This window comes from Triturus cristatus, chromosome 11, assembly GCF_964204655.1.
Source record: "Triturus cristatus chromosome 11, aTriCri1.1, whole genome shotgun sequence".
Classification (NCBI taxonomy): Eukaryota; Metazoa; Chordata; class Amphibia; order Caudata; family Salamandridae; genus Triturus; species Triturus cristatus.
Genome location: NC_140594.1, coordinates 117,566,299 through 117,582,782, shown reverse-complemented (window position 1 = coordinate 117,582,782; position 16,484 = coordinate 117,566,299). Strand labels below are relative to the sequence as shown.

The window sequence follows — 16,484 nt, the reverse complement described above, 5'->3', positions numbered from 1 at the left end:
CTCTGACTAGATGCACAAGGCAACTACACACGCTTAATGCGTCACGTGACAGCGTGCGGTCCTGCCTCTAACGACAATTAGGTGGTATAGTAAACAAAGCGACGTCTCAAGCCAGAAGGAGGCTTGAAACGCACACAGTGCCTCACCGCGCGCAGCCCAGTTGACTACGACGGCGCACGTTCACACGGTTGTGTTGATTGTGCGCTTGCGCACTCCCCCGCCCCGAGACATTACAGCAACTGAACTGAGCCGCTGGTTTGAACCGTGGAAAGACAGAGAGCGAGCCGCGGAATGCACCGGAGTCTGAGCAGGGCGTCGTAACCTGGAGGAGCAGAAGCATCGCCAGGTACTAACCCCCTCCCCACAGGGATCGCCGGGAAGAAGGCGATACTCTGGGGATCGCGCTGGTATACCAGGAGTTATAAAACCGGAGGGCGCAGGGGACAGGGAGTCGGCAAGGGGTAGACGATCTGATACGGATCTGAGCTTGTGGATCCTGGTACTTGAGAAATGCATGAGTTTGGCACAGACATGTCAAGAGATCTGGTACAAGAAGAACGCAAAGGACCGTCGTGGGTCAGAATGTACCAGAGAATTTGGTTCCAGAGATAAACTTCGTGTTTGTTACAGCAGCAACCAGGGGTCTGGTACAGGAGACAGATCGGAGATATGAGATACAGGGGGGTCTAGTAATGCAGAGAGACCGTGGGTTATGGGTACCCGAGAGATGCAAGAATTTTGTAAATGTAAATGAAATGTAAATGTAAATGTAAATGTAAATGTAAATGTAAATGTCAAGGTACTTATAGAGCGCACTGTCACCAGACGGACACCTTGCGGTGTCGCCTTTGCGGTTTCCTGGCGCTGATACTCATACCGCTGTGGAACCCCTCCTGGCTTTCCCTGTGAAGTGTCCACTCCTGGGCACCCCCAGGGTGAAGCCAGGCATCCTTAGCGCTGTTGGGGCCGGTGTGGAGGCTAAGCAAGCTATTGCCCAGAGTTGCAGCGTGGGGCCCGTGATTAGAATAGGCACCGAGGCGAGAATAGACAGGTCTGAGGAAATTGAGCCCAAGCCCCGCCGAGGCGGGAATCGAACCCTGGTCCCTGGCCAGAACTCTGCTTCAGGGTCTGCCGCTCTAACCATTGAGCCACACTCCTCCATTTTGTACTGGAGAGATACCATGATACTGGTTAGGAGAGAGATCAGAGTTCGTGATGGAAGAGAGAGGCAATAGATGTGGCACCGAAGAGACCCAAGGGGTCAGGCGTACAGGGAGACACTAGCGATTTATGCACAAGAGTGACACAGGGATCCTGCTGGTGCATGAGGAGGGACGGGAGATCTCGTATAGGGGACTAGGCAAGGTATGTGATACGGGAGAAAAGCCAGGGATTCTGCTTTATGTGAGCGAAACAAAGGGGGATACGGTACCACAGAGACCCACTAGATTTGAAATAATTGATGGCTTCACAGACCTGATCATGAGTAAAACCTGGATCTCCGATCTGGTGTAAGACATCTGGTAAGATACTGACGAATTCCTGAGAAGCTGATGCGTGAGAGGCAGCAGATTGTCAGCTACAGGAGACCTAGCAAGTTATCCGGGAATACCATGGCTATTGTACAGGAAAGCCCAGGTGATCTGTTTCAGGGGACCTTACACAGGAGTGGTGTGAACATCTGGACTAGGAGTGATATAGGAAAGTACTGCTCAAGAGACATATGATTAGATACAGACAATCTGTTCAGAGTTAACAGAGCGCCATATGAGGTTAGAAATTTTTGTAAAGCAGTGAAATGTTTTATCTGAGAATATATCTGGTGGACACTATAGATGCCATGAATGAGGAATAAAGACCATTTGAAGAGGGTGACAGAACATGGTTAACTCTAGTTAACAGCCAGGCGGAAGAAGCTAGATCAGAAATCTTATTGAGTTACACCAGGAACCTATTGAGAGTGAAGCCCTCAGTATCTAGTTAAGAGCCTGAACGGCGGATCTGGTTGGGAAGGTAATCATGAGTAATGTTACCATTGGTGATTTGGTTGAGCATGTGTTATTGTGATGTAGACAGGCCGAGATATGTAACCTGGAAAAGACCATCTGGGAACGTATGTAGAATAGAGTTAGGGTTGTGTAAAAGGTCCACATTTGAAGGGTGTCAATGGTGATGAAAAAGTTGCTGAGGAAAGAGACATGATCTTGTATAAGAGTGATCTGCTGAAGAATAGAGCACAATGGGATTCTGGTTGAGAAGAGCAATCTTGTGGCGATTGGTAAATGAGCAAGGTTCAGATTATTGGCTCATGATTCATAAATGGATAGCTTTATGCAAAATAAAACTCATCATTTTGCCTCAGTGAATATTGTATGCTATTAATTGCGGCTACTGTCTATGATCGTACTGTTTCGGTGCCAATGGAATGGCACTTATCTTGCTTGCCCTATCCCTTTCACTGTTAAATCACTGCCACGTAGTGCTCAAGTATGGATAGGCTTTATATAAAACCTGACCTTTTTTGGGTTCGTCTGCAGTGTGGTCTTATGTACTAATTGCAGTAAGTTGACTTTGGTGATACAGATCACATACTGAAGATCCCCCGATGATCTTTTCTGCCCCCACTCGCTTTGGCTGTATGCACCAAGGACACTGATTTGTTCAGTGTCTGAGTTGCAGGAGTTAGATTCTTGTGGCATAGTGGCATTTTTTTCTCTATTTTATCGAGCGTTCTCCATTTGATTCTGTCTTTAGTGTAAATCAGTTCATGCAGTTCCATTTAGACTTTGCATGTGGTGACAATTGTATAGAGCTAACGTAGCTGAGATGCAACAAAGCACTGCCCACATGCTGCCCGTGGGGATATGCTATTTCTTTACCAAGTGTGCCTAAGTTGTTTGTGATTCCATCTTCCATTGCCCATCTAACTCCAGAATCTGGGACCTCTGTTGAGGCACACAATGTCTTTCCATAATTTGCTTCTGTGATGTGTGCTCAAACAATCTGTGTCCACAGAAATTAACTAAACTAAAATGTTCTGCAAGTGTGGCAACCAAGCTGTCCGCTCAGATAGTGTACCAAGCTGTCCGGTCAGATAGTGCATCAAGCTATTCTGTTTCACCATTGTTGTCCCAGACTGACATTCCAAAGTTCACACTCAACCCCATCTTCAGAAATTGTCCATTTCATTAACTAATCACCTACATCAATAAGAAATATTAACAGTATTTTTCTCCATCGATAATGCTGTTCAGAATGTCGAAAAAGATTATAAGCTTTGCGGACAGACAAAATAAATCAACTAACATCTTCTCCAAAATGGGCAGTCGTTTTATCAGCTCACACATCATAAATCAAGCTATTCTTTATCATTATTATTGACACTCTTGACACCCTAGAGCACACTCAAAGCTATTTTTTTATAGGTCCAATTCTAATCAGTTATGTATATACTTTTTAAGATTGGCACAAAGGGATCGTATATGACTCGTCTAATTGATATTCCCGTTATACAATGCCGTATCCTGTTATTTGTGATTTTCTCAATGACGGAATGTCGTCTTGTTCCTTTGATTTAATATCTGTATCCAATTAGGTCGGTTTGCTCAAAATTGATTTTATACTAGTTTTGTTAAAATTAGCTTGCTTATCCTCTCGTGTGGTAGTATTTCAGGTGATGTCATTTCTCACTAGAAATCCTTGCTGTTTGTTGATCACTTATTTCAGCCTGTGATCTGTGCTGAAGCTGTCTCTGTTCATCCTTCTGTCACTAAAAAGCAATTAATAAACTGTACTGAAGTATTCGCCGTTCATGCCTCTTTTGAGTCTCCGCTAAATCCCTCTCAGCCCATCTCTTGCCTCAACCTGTGTTGAAGCAATGCTATCCCTCTGTCATCTCAACTGGTTATTCTCAATGACCTGCACCTGTGATCTGTACACTAACACTTCTTGCCCATCCCTCATTGCAAACATTTGATGTGTGCTGTAGCACTCTCTGTAGGCCCTAGCCTGCAATATGAAATTGAAACAATGGGGGGCATATGATATCACAGAGACCAAAGGGATCATTGCTGAATCACCACTGTGTCTTCCTGTATTTTACTTACCTGAGCCTGTGATCTGGCCATGAAGTACTCACTGTCCACTTTTCACCTAAATCTGTGATCTGGCGTTGAGCACCCGTTGTCTATTCCTGACCTGGACATGTTCTGTGCTAGAGCATGTACTGTTCATCTCTCACCTTGAACCTGTGATCTACCCTGGAGCAGTCACTGCCCGTACCTCATCTGAATCTGTGATCTGTCCTGAAGCATCCATGGTACATTCCTCACCTATATCAGTGATCTTGTCTGGAGCACTGAATGTCTATCCATCACTTGAGCCTATGATCTTCCCTGAAGCACTAACTATATTTCAGCTGAACCTGTGATTTGGCCTGGAGTGCTGTCTGTCACCTGAACCTGTCATCTAACCTGAGACTCTCGCTGTCCATCTTTCTCCTCAGCCTTTGATATGCCTCGAAGCACCCATTGTAAATCCCTCCTGTGAACCTGTGATCAGGCCTGCATCAATGATTATCTCTACATCACCTATGATCAGACACGGAGAACCTGTTGTACATCCCTCCCCTGAACCTCTGATCCAGCTGGAGAGCTGACTGTCTTATCTCTCACCAGAACCTGTGATTTGACTTGGTGCACTTAGTGTTCTGCTCTGAGGCGCTCACTGTCTGCATTTCACCTGAACCTGTGATCTGCCCTGAATCACTCAATGAACTTATCTCGTTTACTAACTGTCCATATTTGTCCTGGAGCACCTGTTGTACATTCCTCCCTTGAATCTGTGATCTAGCTTGGAGCACTGACTCTCTATCCTTTACTTGAGCATGCGATCAGCCCTAAAGCAGTCGGACTTCCACACAAGCCTGCGATAAGCCATGGAGCACCTGATGTACATCCCTCCCCTGAACCTGTGATCTGCCCTGCAGCGCTGTCTATCCCTCACCTGATCCTGTGATCTGCCTCGGAGCGCAGACTGTCTGTCCCTCACCTGAACCTGTGATCTGCCCTGGAGTGCTGTCTATCCCTCTCCTCAACCTGTGATCTGCCCCAGAGCGCAGACTGTCTATCCCTCACATGAACCTGTGATCTGTCCCAGAGTGCAGACTGACTATCCCTCACCTGAACCTGTGATCTGCCACGTAGCACCCAACGTCCACCTTTTACCTGAACATGTGATCTTCCCTGGAGCCCAGACTGTCTATCCCTCACCTGAACCTGTGATCTGCCCTGGAACACTAGTTGTCTGTTCCTTATCCGAACCTGTGATCTCGCCCTGGAACACTAATTGTCTGTTCCTCATCCGAACCTGTGAACTCGCCCTGGAGTGCTGGCTGTCTATCCCTCACATGAACCTATGATCTTCCTCGAGGCACTCCGTATCCATCTCACAACTGTCTTTGTTGTCTTTGCCGGTGAGCAGTCACACAGCCCTTCCAACTATCAACATTGATACCTACTCGCCGAAAGGCGCTTCGACGCCTCGTCAGGAGTAGTAAGCACTATATGAATACAATTTTAATCCTCCATACATATAGCGTGACATGGTTGTCACCAGACGTTCTCACCTGAGCCCACCAGCCCTTTCCAGCAGTGTGTTGGTGGATCTGTGCTGCTTCTCGTCAGCCTCTGTCTCTCACCCTGGGTTTCTGTCATGGCTGTGCCAGCTTTGCTCACTTTTGCTGCCTCTGGTCTTTCTTTTTAGCTGTTGCCTCCACATCGGTCTGTCTTACTTTCTTGCAAAAGCCCCTGTTGGTGGCCGTTGAGCAAACTGTTCTGCTACCATGATTAGGCCCTACCAGGGCCAGGAGGTCGTCTATCGGCGTGGATAAGGACCACAGTGTGTGATCTCTTCCTATTCCTTTCTTTACTACATCAATGTTCTGCTTGACCACGCAGATTCCCATCTCACGTTAAATAGTAACATTTTATTTTAGTGTCCTAGTGTGATGTTACACTGGGTGGGCCTCTTTGGGAAACGCATGCAGTCCACGGGGCAAGGTGGCTGGGGTGCCACCGCAGAAGCTCTGTCTCACGGTGTGGACACCAATAGAGGGCATGGGGGGGGGCAGCTATTATGCCTGTCTAGTCCTTTGGTACTCCTGGCACCACCCTCACTTAAAGTCCTTATTACTGTTTGTGTTTCTTCTCCCTCCTCCCCCACCCGTGAACAGAAAATGTAAAGCTCTTCCAGGCCTAAGGGTGGGCATGGGGGTCAACCCTGTGATGTCATCGGCGGTGAAAGTGTTTTTGATAGCGCAACCGTGTCTTGGCGTCTCGGTGAATGGACTGCACGGACATCTTGCAGAGGAAGTGCATCTCTGAGGCGGTGCAGTAGTGAGCCCTTAATGAAGGCCCGGGGCCACGAGCTGCACGTATGGATGGAATGTTCTAGGTGTCGGAGCACCCCTGTGTGGGGTGCAAGCACCTGCTAATTGCAGTGTCTGCCTTCTGCCCTCTTTCTTGGTGTATTCTCTCTTGGGGAGAGGGGGGGCTGTGTGACCGGGACCTCGGCGCTAACATGGGAACGGGTCTACGCAGCCCCTGCAGCCTCACCGCAGAGGATGCGCGGCTCTTACTCACACCTCCACCCACCTGCCGGCTCACCCTCCGTGCTGAGAGCAGGTGCAGCTGCTGGGTCCCACACAGCCTCCCTCCCCGCCCTCAGCATGACTGGGCTCCTTACTGTACTCTGTGTTTGCGCTGTGTCACGCATGTTCCCTCTCATACATTTTCCCCCTTCAGCCCTAGCTTCACAATTGACCCAGAAGTGACCCTCTGTAGAGAGGCCAAAGCTTGAATGGGCGTGCCATCTGAAGTCGTGCGCATGCTTGAAGCATGAGGCCAGTGGGGGCAGCTGTTATCCCTGACTTTGCTCGTGTGCCTTCCCTAGGTGAGCCCTAAAGGAAGTCCTTGAACAGAAGATGTGTGCCCATGCGTTACCTCCGTTACAGCATTGAGGGATTAAGCAGGTGATGTGTAGAGTGTGGGTATTGACCTAAGGGACGCTGTGTTACATGACCATGCTGTCTGCGACCTGCTCTTACTCTGTCTCGGGGCGTTGTTCACATCATAGAACCCCCTGTAATAAGTAAATAGAAGTGTGTGCCTCACAGTGCCGGATGTTCCTGCAGGTCCGGCCTGGTCCCTTCTTCCGCTGAACTCCATCCCATAAAACAACTCGTACCTGCTGTGCCCTGGCACCTGTGCCCGCCAAGAGGGCGGGTAGTTTATTTAGCGCACACCTTGTTGCAGACTCCAGTCCCGCGTGTCATGATTCGCACCCGGGGCGCTGGGAATAGATCCTTTGTTGTGCCAGCTGCATCAGGCGCTAAGAAATGACTGATCGGGGTGTCGGAAATAAGAGCTGAGAGCCTAGAATGGCGGCTTTACTGGGGTCCACCGCACAAAAAGGGCCTGGTATGGGGTTTCATGCTTATGTGGAACCTCTGAGGCTCTTGAATGGATATTGGTCTCCGTTTGGTCAAAGTTATGGTTTGGGTAATATTGTCCATTTATGTAGCACACAATCCAAACTGCATATACTACCCTAATAACATTATTTCAGCCTATTTCAGCCCTGCGGAGATTTGGATCCGTAACCAGCAAATAACATTAGATTTCTGCAGTGGGCGCTCAACCCACTGAACTATACAAGGTTTCAATGTGCGACCCGCTCCTTAAGCCGCAGTGCGCAGAAGTGCCCTGGACATGTATTTGTCATTACGAATCGCATTAGATATCCTTGAACTCGTTTGGGTCGCAAGGAAAGGGGCGTGTGGAAGGGGCTTTCCTTCTCGCTCGCAGCTCGCCATGGAAGGCGCAAATGCTTGCCAAAGGGTTGCAAAGCTTGCTGGCTGTCCCCGTTCTCACAGTGTAAGCTGTCAGCATCTGACATCAGAGAGAGCAAAGAGCGCCACCTGGGCAGGCGCCCCTCGAATGTGAGTGCTGGCATGTGTCTCAGCTTTACCTACTGTTCACTGTCAGCTGTAAAACGGGGTCACGTGTCTTTGATAGTAAGGAGGCAAGAGGTTGGGGCCTAACTGCGAACAGCCCCACTGTGCTGTGAAGGATTAGAGACCCCCACGCAGCACCGAGGGTGAGGGTGCACGCCTCCAGAAAGCGAGCATTGTGCTGTTCACAACCTTTCTGTGCTGCAGGCATGTGCGTGTGTAGTGGGGGCGGGTGGTGTTTGTGTATTATTTATTTCTATGACAAAAACTTGACGAACCTCCTAGGTTTGCCAAACGTCTAATCTTTGGCTCATCTGTGTCAGAATTATGAATGTATCACTAACACAATTGTTTGCAGAGAACGCTTCGCGCTCTTCTCCTGTGCATGGAAAAGCTCTGCTCGAGGCGGTCTCGCACAGACAAAAAATCTTCACAGTTTCTGACTTAGCTGGTTTCGATTAGAGTGGAAAATGATCTCACTGTGCCCTGAAATTATCTTGTTACATTAAAAAAACCTTCACATGTCGTATAACCGAGAACGCTCTCCAAGTTTCACAAAGAGCAAGAAAACTGAACTTCCCAAGCAGTTAAAAAAAAAAAAAAAATCGACACCTCTAAGTGAGACGTGATCTCGCTATCGGCTCTCCAGTGTGTCAGCACTGTTTGTGGGATCAGTGTGTAGAGACAGTGTTGTCTTCACTCGGGTCTTGATTGACGCTCCTGTTCGGCTTCCGTCCGTGAGACCTCACGCCTCTACGGTCCGCTGTCCTGCCTTATTTTTGCTCTTGCAAATTGGTGAGATGACACCTTCAAAGGAGGGGAAATAAAACCATCAGAACCACAGAAGTTGTGTTTTCAGGCCGCATTTGTGCCACTGTGACCGAACCTGGTGCAGCAGCTGTGAAAGGATCCGAACAGGGGAGGTTGGTGTCTACAGTCTATAGCATTCCTGTTGGGACATAAATGTAAACAAGGCATAGGCGAACGTCCTGTTCCGCAAACATGTGACAGGGGCATTCCTTCACTTTTGTTATTTCCGTGCTCACATGGGGCCCGATTCACAGAACTAACTTAAGACAAAATCCTAAACTTACTACCATTTTGGTATTCACAGAAGGCACTTACTCATTTTGGTATTCACAGAAGGCACTTACTCATTTCGGTATTCACAGAAGTTAGGAGTCCTAACTTTAGGACTCCTAAATGCCTTCTGTGAATACCGAAAGTCTTAAAATTAGGATTTTTCTCAGTTTAGTAGTAGTATAGTTAGGACTCCTAACTTTAGGACTCCTAAATGCCTTCTGTGAATACCGAAAGTCTTAAAATTAGGATTTTTCTTAATTTAGTAGTCCTAAATTTAGATTTAGGACTACTAAATTAAGAAAAATCCTAATTTTAAGACTTTCGGTATTCACAGAAGGCATTTAGGAGTCCTAAAGTTAGGAGTCCTAACTATACTACTACTAAACTGAGAAAAATCCTAATTTTAAGACTTTCGGTATTCACAGAAGGCATTTAGGAGTCCTAAAGTTAGGACTCCTAACTTCTGTGAATACCAAAATGAGTAAGTGCCTTCTGTGAATACCAAAATGGTAGTAAGTTTAGGATTTTGTCTTAAGTTAGTTCTGTGAATCGGGCCCGTAGAGATTTGTGTGCGAACCATTTAATGACTTCTGTGTATGTTTCGGCCAGTCGGATTGGTCAGATAGTTCTGGTGTTATTTTGTGGGGTTTTATTTATCCAAAAGGTTCTGCGCTTGTGGATTACAAATGGGAGGAAAAGTTCTAGAAGCTCTGAAAAAAAACTATAGGGGTGATATAATGGTTTCACTCTCAATCTAAAGACACTCTTTTTTTTTTTCTCTCTCTGTCCGTCCTTTCTCAGTGAAAAGAGAGCTATCATGCATCTCATAGACACTGAAGCCCCCCTCAGGCCCCCATAGCGCATCATCACCCGTTTACACAGGCCCCGGAACCACTTTAGATTTCATTGGCTTTTTAAACCTCCACTGGGCAATACCATTCCCAGATTATTCGCTGCAAAAATGCAGACAATGTAACAGAAAGGGAGCGACCATTGGCAAAGGCGATATGTCTGGCCTTAATAAGAGTGCAATGTTTTTATTCTTTATTGTTTGTAGACATATACATTAAAATGCTATCCAAATGTGGTGTGCACATGTTTGCACAAAAAAGGCATACCCAAAAAAAGAATAAACTATTAAAGGAAAGCAGAACTGGCCATACAGCCCAGACACTAAAGTGGGCTGCTTTTTTGTTGGATGTGCATAAATAAAATACTTTCACTCCTAGCAGAGAGAGTCAATGGCTGACGTGGGTCGACCTATTTCCACGTGCTGTTTGGCGTCATGGGCAGAAGCCAAAGGGGAATGACATTTGAGCACACCAGTGGATGAAGTGGACTGATTGAACGCTTCTGTGCGGATACATATATGTACATATTTCTTTTTTTTTCTTTTTAAACATTAGGCCTGCAGTAAAGCTATAAAAAACGATAATACCACATTACATGCCTTTTCAGTGTAAGAGTTTATATCTGTTGATGGTGTTATATAACTTTATTGTGCTAATATGTAATGATTATGCAATTCTAATTAAGCTTATACTTAAAAACAGGTTTGTGAAAGAGTTTGAAGAATGGGTGTGGATGTGTGAGAGAAGATTGGAGAACCATTAGCCAATCAATTTTCGGGAAGAGCCTGATGAATCTGGCAAACAGCTTCCAGAAGGTGAGGCTAAAGAAAAGTAAACAAGTTTAAAAAGGCCTGGTGCTGACAGGCGACAGAGTAGCTCTCTGTGAGCAAGGGTTACTCTGGAGAAAATGTAGCATTTGTATGTTAATTGTGGACACGACAGAGTGGCACACAGTGCATTTTCTAAATATTGTATATTTCTTTCAAAAAAGCAGTGAGTCTATTCACTGATACTTTTATGCCACAGACCTCAAGCCATAACGACAAGGTGAGTTATCCATGGCATCTTGAAAATCCGTCCATACTGTCTTTAATGGCCCGGTCCGTCCCCTTGTTAGACTTATTGTATGCCACCAACCTCTTGTCACAAGCTGCAGTTCCTAATGACTGGCACAGTGTGACTAATCTATATATTGGCATTCGTGCCTCACGGAAGGTACCAAAGTGCCCATGGATGCTGTTCCTCCAGTTCGACCACGACAGGCCACCATCTCCCAACTGCACTCGCCGGAGTTGTGTGCCTTTGTTAAAGATTGTGTTCGAAGCCGCGCAGTGCCAGGATGATGTCGGCAGTCGGGAAACGAGGTTCTGTTTGTAGCCTGCAAGTACCGTTGTAATTTGAGAGAGACGCTCACTGCCCGGGTGTGTGAGCACATGGAATGCCTCAGTAGTGACCCCATAGGTGGAACAAGCCTAGAATGTTGTTTCCAGCGGTGGAATTCTGTCGCCCCTGGTTCCTCCATTGAACATTGTGGTGGAATCCACAGATTTTTCTAGATCACTTCATAGCTCCAATTTGAGGCAGATTCTTCTAAAAATTAATTTCTCTGTGTTACATGTGGGAAGACACTTTTTGGGACACTACATTCAGTGAGTCCAACCAGGTATGCGTCTGTGTTTAAGTTCAACAGCTTTGTCGAACTCTAGCTGGCTTGAGGAGCGCACTGAGCTCATGTAGGCTGCCAAGATAACTCAGTGGGTTGAATACTGCTCTGTATACAAGTGACTACTTGAGAAACAGAACTCTTTGGCGCCAAGCCCCAGTTTGCAAATTGACAACCCCAACCTTCAGCCTGAAAATCTTGAGGGAATATTTTGGTCCTCGCCAGAGCTCTATAGCTTGTAATGATAGAATTTACCCTCCTGCCTTCCTAGCAAGGGCCACAGTAATGACCCACCGTAGGCCTTATCAGTGCCAGCAAGGATGGGCAGCCTCGTCGCTTGCCTGAGTATTACCTCCTGACTTCATATGCTAACATGCTTCTCCTGCTCCCCCTTTTCACCTTTGTGTCTCCTTGCCATCATGGACGCAGTTTCCTAATCCTTGTCTTTCATTTGACAACTCAGTGCATGTTAGGAGTTGTACATCAAGCTCACCTCAGCCCAAGTGGACTAAATTTACAGATTACTTTGGTTTCTACAAGGAAAGACTGGACTGGAGTAATAGGTCCCTGATGACGTGGATCCATGTGGTAACCTTATGTCCTGAAGTTGTGCAGCCACAATCACTGTGTGGTGACGTATAAGAGCTTTAGGGATATTGTTCAGTTGGCAGTCTCCGACCTCATTCTCTCCATCTTGTTCCCTCCTTTCCTTTCCTCACCCCAATCTTTTGCCTCTTGGCACCCCCTCCTGACTCATGTAATTTTTTTTGCTACACGGCGTTTTTACCCAAATTCACTGTTTTAGTGTTTGTAATGGTTTTGATTCCCCCGGCACCAATCTGTTTTTAGTACCTGCAGCCAAGTTCCGGTTTCATAACTGGTGGCTCTGTATTGTATTGTAGTGTACTTTGCGTTTTTACGAGCTCAGCAGTAAAGTTATTACTTCTACTTGCATGGGTAGGAGCATCACTTTCACGTGCCCCTCTGATTTGTTGTTCGGTTGAAAGGGGTGCTTAGATGATGGGGTAACATTGTACTTGCAAGTCGAGCTCCTGTGAGAGTAATGGTATACATTTTAGTTTTGGCTTGACAGCACGATTTCTTATTTACCTCATGTGATTCACAAAAAAAGAGCTATCGGGGTACTGCTGCGAGATGGGCCTAGCCTCAACCAACATGTTCGTTTCACGGAGCGCAAGACTTGATTGGGCCAAACTTGCGTGCTTCCATTGACAAGAGTTTGTGTATTGAAATTTTTGGTTTGTGTCAAAGCTCATACTCGGGGGTCACTGGAATTATGCGGCTGGGGAAGAGCAAAGTATGTGAAAGGGTTCACTAAATTATGCAGCAAGAAAAGGCAAATTATGCACCATAATGCTTCTTGCTTTTATAATTTTTTAGGTCTGGCATGATAGCTCAGCTGTTACCAGGCATACAGTCATAAACCTAAGAAAGCTTGCAGGAGTACTATAAAGAGGTGGTTGGGTCTGCCCACGTGTTCGGAGCCAGGAGTACATGTTTTGCTTGGGCGAAAGTTGTGTACTTTCATAAAAAAATGTGCTTCTCCTCCAAGCAGCTGCAATTATTTTTTTTATTTATTCATCTTCCTGAGCCAGCAGCAGTATGACTGCCTGAGCTTGAACTTTCAGGAGAACACACATGAAATTATAGTGCTATTAAAGTGTGTCTTAGATAGCTATATCATTTTGTTTTTCTCTAGCAGCAGCACAGTTGAAATAAGGGCAATCATGAGCAATGTATTGCAGTCCCAGCACTCTCATCTTTTATCATTAACGTTAGATTTCAGAGTGCAGTTTTGTGTTTGAGAGCGGTGTGGGATGGCCAGCTCTGCACTAATCAACTTGGATTTTTAAGTCTGGCTTGACAGTGCAACCTTATGTGATCAGCAAAAAAAGAGCTTTCAGAGTATTACTGAGAAAGGGCTTAAGGCTCCACCCCCATGTTGGATCTCCGTACAAGATTTGATTGGCCCGTATTTATGTACTTCCAATAAAAAGACTGCGTGTATTCCACTTAGTGGCAACGCTTATTCTACATGAGGCAGGGCTGAGTTGGTTATGGGTGGGGAGCCAGTGATCATGGTTATAGGCCTCCTCTGTTTATCATAAAATGTTACGAGAGAGAACTACGTCTGACATATTTATTGTGAAACGCTTATGTTAAAAGCAATAGGCATTTAAGTGTGTATTGCTATTACTGAATGTTAATTCCTACAGATTGGTATTGTGTTTTACAGAATCTCACGGGATTGTGGTAGAAGGCAGGGGTTTTGGTGATCCACACAACCGTGGAGATCGAAGATATGTAGTACAGTAATCCTTGTTCGACTTTCTTAGGAGAGAGATCTTATGGAAACCTTACGGTCCGTACAGTAGGCCGGAGCTGGTTATGGTGACAAGCCAATGATAAAGGGTAAAGGCCTAATTATGAAAATTTACGATAAAGGCATGAGGCCTGACATATTGAGTGTGAAAAGCATATGAAAGCAATGGCATGAAAGTCAATAGACATTTAAGGGTGGTTGTTATTATTCTGAATTATAGCCTAGAGATAGTTTTTTTGGTTAGTAGGTAGGGGTTTTTGTGTTGGGTGCCACCTCTGACTAACCATGGGAATAGAAGATTTGCACTGAGAATCCTTCTTAGGCCCTGATAAAAGTGAAGAATGTATTTTCTCAAATGTTCATTTTGTATACGTTTGCAATTTTATTACTGTGCGGCTGATGGTTTCCTTCTAGGAAGGCTTATGCACCGTACAGTTAGCCGAAGTTGGTTATGGTTACAAACCAATGATTACGGCTCTAGGCTTGATTTGCATGTAGGGAAATGTTATGCCAGATTCCGTATGTCCGGCCTGTTTATTACGAAACATTATTTCAAAAGCAGTAGGTATGTCTTATTTATTGTGAACAGCATATGCTAAATAGGCCTCTAACATGTGGATAGTCATCACATTATGTTACAGGCCATTGAAAGGTATTTGTTTACATGTAATCTCTCAGGTTACCGTAGTGGGCAAGGTTTTGGTGTTGGCCACTCACTCTGACAATGCCTGGGAGTTGAATTTCACAGTTATGACTCTTCTTAGGCCGACTGGAGAGGGGTTGTACATTGTGTTGTCAACTGTCATTTTGTACATATTTGTAAATGTATAAATGTATGCCTAAGGTTTGGCAGCCAGTTTGCTCTACAAAAGGCCTGTGTTGTATATAGTGTCAAGTCATTGGTAAAGGCAAGAGGCCTTATCGGGTTCCTTAGGTGTGATCTGTATATATTGAAAAGTCATAACAAAGCATGTAGGCCGCACTTACTTATTGTGAAAAGCATGTGTTAAAGGCAATAGGCTTTGAAGGATGGATTGTTATTATACTGTGATAAAGTCTGTGGCAGGTATTTTGTTATATGTAGCTCACAGAATACCGTAGTAGGCAAGGGTTTTGGTATTAGTGACCCACTTAAACAAACCATGGAAATAAATAATTTCCATCACAGTAATCCTTATTAGGTTACATTAGTAAGGATTTTTAATTGTTTTGACAATTGTATTTTGTACATATTTGTAATTTTATGCTCGATTGTGGGAAGGTTTATGGCCAAGATAGGTCTCAGTTGGTTATGGGGACAAGTCAGTCAGTGGTAAAGATAACGGGCCTGATTGTAATGAAAGGTTATTATAAAGGCTTTAAAACTTACATATTTTTTTGTGCAGTCTTTTTATTAGTTGTATCATACAGCACCTTGCAACAAGCGTGTTACACTGGCACAGTCATTGTATATACATGTATACCATATTCCTTCTGCAAGGACTTGTGACCTACAATTGCAAAAAAGACTTTATACTTTAAACCAACAATGAGTACAGTGGTATCACACAGTGTTGGTTATTGCCCTCTGATGTTGTGGGCGGTGACCATACACTTTCAGCTTGACCCCAGCATAATATCTACTCCTAGGAAGTTCAACCCCAAAAGGCATATGCATTACATATTGAGTGTGAAAAGCATATAAAGTCAATAGGCATTTAAGGGTAGATTGTTAATACTCTGTATAAAAGGCTACAAATAAGTTTTTTGCTACACAGAATCTCCCAGAATAAAGTAATATGCAGGGTTTTTGGTTCTTGTTACCCCCTCTGACAAAATGTGGGTATAGAAGGTTTGCAGTGTCAAAATCTTTGTAAGGCCCTCTTAAGGAAGATAGTATTTTGCTTTTCCAACTGTAAATTTGTATATGAAGTAATGTTAGGAATGTATGCTGGATAGTTGCCTCGTGAGAAAGCCTACATTCAGTAGTGGAAGTCTGAGTAGGTCATGGTGATAAGCCAATGATAACAGTTATAGGTCCGATTAGCTCAATAGGAGAAGGTATTTCAGATGCCATAGGTCTGATCTGTTTACTGTAAAACATTACGAAAGATAGTAGGTCTAATTTATTTACTATGCAACACATGTTTTAACTCAATAGGACTTTAAGTGTTCTGTTTTTGCAAGCAGTCAAGTATTTTATTACAAGAAATATCACAAATTACTTGGAATGATTTTGGTGTTGGTCCCCCCATTTGACAAACCCCAGAGGTAGCAGATTTACACTGTAATCTTGCTAGAATCTCTTCTTAGCTGTCTGCCAGGATCTTGTAAAAAATACATTAAATAATACATCCACGTATATACCTATAGATGCATAGCGGGCTTTTGGCTCGGCTATCTTCTGGCATTGGTCTGTCAGTGTGTTATTTACTCTGCTTCAATCCATGACTGCCTACAACATGGCTTAATCATTCAGTCCACATCAGTCTTTGGCTCTCTTGCCCTGTGAATGACAGTATTTTCTGAATACTTGTGTACACCCACCTGAAA

At 44.9% G+C, this 16,484-nt stretch overlaps 1 protein-coding gene across 2 annotated transcripts in view; it reads left to right on the top strand.

Moving 5' to 3' along the window:
- The first annotated feature begins 210 nt into the window (after positions 1-210).
- SPECC1L (sperm antigen with calponin homology and coiled-coil domains 1 like) overlaps positions 211-16,484 on the top strand; it is a 613,771-nt gene continuing 597,497 nt past the window's right edge. The window contains exons 1-2 of one of the 2 annotated variants that reach the window (XM_085634686.1): positions 225-346; positions 10,648-10,760. The gene's annotated coding sequence lies outside the window, so the exon portion shown is untranslated. Of the gene's footprint in view, positions 347-10,647; positions 10,761-16,484 lie in introns of both variants that reach the window. The other variant, XM_085634685.1, reaches the window with a different exon arrangement.